Consider the following 3,025-nt stretch of genomic DNA (forward strand, 5'->3'; position numbering starts at 1 on the left):
AACAACTAAACAGGGAGAGGAAAAAATCAACTTATACAAATTTAGAGTGAAGGTAGCAGATCCCTAGCAGCACAGAGCCAGTTTTGCTGGTGACAGTGTTACTTACAAAGGGCATAATCAAGCATCCCACACATAAAACAGAAACTGTGAAAGCGTGAAAACAGTGTTAAATTAATTAAACAAGGAAGCCATTAGACAGGTGTTTCTAACGCCTTACCAACCTACATAAGCAGCCCAAACCTAAACCTGTAAATGCCTCAAGGTTAAGAAATCAAAATCTAAGGACCACCAATCACAAACAACCAACTAGGCTTTCCCAGATAAGGCAACCACTTAAGCTAGAGCCAATCAAATAACTGCTTTGCTTTGTTTCTGTTTCTTCTCCATAAAAGTCTTGCCCCAGGTTCCTGCAGGTAGATTGCTCCTAACTACCTCCGATTTGGCACTGCCATTTTAAATGAACTTTTGCTCAAATAAATTCTTAAATCTTTTTAAATGCCACAGTTTATCTTTTAACAAAGACAATAGGAGAGTCAAAGGGGCTGAAAGAAACAAGGCTAAAATGATCTCAGCCCAGCAGTCTACCCAATCCCTTCATTTCTTTGTTAATTCATTCTTACTCTCATTTAATTATCCAATTGCTCACTCCTTCATTCCACAAACCGCTCCTTACTAAGGAGAAACTAGCAGTCAAAATTCATTTATTTACATACTGTCTATCCTAGCTTGGTCTCTCTAGCAAGCAGAGCCTGAGCAAAAACCTCATGTGCTACTATTTCTTTGGGGAAAGCAATCCCATGTAAGTGGGAATGAGGAGAGCAGGAGTGAGGAAGGGTAGGAGGGAGAGCCAATCCTACAGTGTGGTATTGAGCTGGACAGTGTTTGGAATCAAGGGCAACTGATTGTCAGTCTCACTAAACTCTCTTCTGAGACTCTAAGAATGACTGTGCCTTGGGACATTTGGGGTGTGATGGAGAAGGGCCCTGATCCCTAAAGGGCCCTTATTCCCTGGCCCTGATCCCTATCGGTCAAAGGTTTACTCCATAGGTCCCCAAGTGTTAACTGCTAGGTTGAGCTGCAAAGGCCTCAAGAACTTGTGACATCTCTCCTCAGGGCAACAGGGGTGCTCCAATGGCAGTGATCTGGGGGGAGGGGTACAAGGCGATAGGAACCAGGCTTGATATGAGGCTAGGTGTGGTCAAGTTGTGCCCACAGGAAGTTGGTTTGTGGTGATGGTAGATGACTCAGTGGCCAATGGCATAGGTGAGACCAAGAAGATTTGAGGTAACACAGAAGAGGAGTCTAATACATGTTCCTTGGAGACATTAGTAATTAACCATTTATATTTAACTTTACTGCACTGCAAATTTGGTTATAATTTTATTCATGTGCTTTTTACATTATTCTCATATTCTTTTTGTTGTATAACCTGGATTATAGGATGCTAATATATGGTTTATTTGTCTTACAAACACTTAAATTCTTTCAAACCATAATCCTTTCATTAGCATCCAGGAAGTTAAAGATTAGCCCTTAGTGCTTGGTTGATTGCTCTCCCAGTAATGTTATATTAAGCATGGCTGATTGCTATAGAACATTTATCATGTGCCTGGCACTGTGATATGTGATTTTCATGCATTACTTTACTTAATCCTCTCTATGAGGTAAGAATCATTGTCTCCACTTTATAGATGGGGAATCCGAAGGTCAGAAAGACTGAGTAACTTGCCCATGGAAGGTCACACACAGTGAGGGCTTGAACCAGATTTTCACCCATGCTTGACTCGAAAGCTCACTACAATGCCAGTGCTTCTCAAAGTGTGGTCCCGGGACCAGCAGCATCAGGTCTCCCGGGAGCTTGTTGGAAATGCACCCTTTTGGGTCCCACTGCAAAACTTCGGATTCTAAAACCCTGGGGCGGGGTCCAGCAATCTGCATTTGAATGAACCCTCTAGTGATTCTGACATAGGCTAAAGTTTGAGAACTTCTCTGTGCTATTCTGCCTCCTACACTTTCATACCTGGTACAGGATAAACATATGTCATCCAGTGTCCCGTCCATTTTTATTCTTCTCACCTCAAACTATCCTCAATCTGGACATTAATTCTGTTCCCTCTGACTGATTTGAATTTCAGGATGGGAAAAGAAAACCTCTGAAAGAAGAACCTGACATTCTTCACTGTGGATTAATTTTTGAAGTGGTGTTAAGCAGACCATGGATTATTATGAGTAAAAACTGAAGGGCAAACCAACATTCAAATTATTTTCATTGCATTTTGTGATCTGGCTGGAATCTCACCCTTTCCTGATTAGTTGAGATAAAAGAAGCGATGGAAGTTAGTGAAATTAGTGAGCTTCAAAACCTTCTTTAAAGATGGCAAAGATACCTTTTTCCTGCATATGAGTCCATTGATTAAAAGACAGATATTTGAGATACTATTCTTTTATCTCACTAATTAAACATAAAGTTAGACTGAGAGTGCTTTGGAGACCTAGCCTCATCAGTGGGGCCTGGCACCTGGGGCAGTGTTTTAATTCTAGAAGCCTAATTTAATTAGTACCCTGCCGTTGGGTTGGCTGCTGTGCTGCCTTGGATCTCTGGCCTGAGGAGAAAGGTACAACCCCTGCTCTTTTTGTATCTAGTTAGTCTTCTAAAAGGTAGGATGTCCAAGGAGGGAGAGGAACTTTGCTTCTCCATCATGTTTTGCATATGGTGCTAATTGAGCTGACAGTCTTGGACCACAGTCTGTTACTGCAGCAGCTGAGCCCTCAACTGATCCCCTGTGAAGGGACTGCAATTGTCAAATGGTTCATCTTTGCCCCTGTGGCTGGTGAAATATGGAAGGAAATTGATCAGGGGGAGCTCTGCAGTCTGCATGCTTGAGTAACTACAAACAACACAAAACTGGGAAGGAAAAAGGTATTCAAATCCTACTGGTAATGGCTACACCATCTCTCCTCACTTTCCCTAACCAGTGTGCTAATAAGGAGAGGAAAATGTGAAACTCCTTGGCTTCCCTAATTA

This window comes from Leucopleurus acutus, assembly GCF_964270905.1.
Source record: "Leucopleurus acutus genome assembly, chromosome: 2".
NCBI lineage: Eukaryota > Metazoa > Chordata > Mammalia > Artiodactyla > Delphinidae > Leucopleurus > Leucopleurus acutus.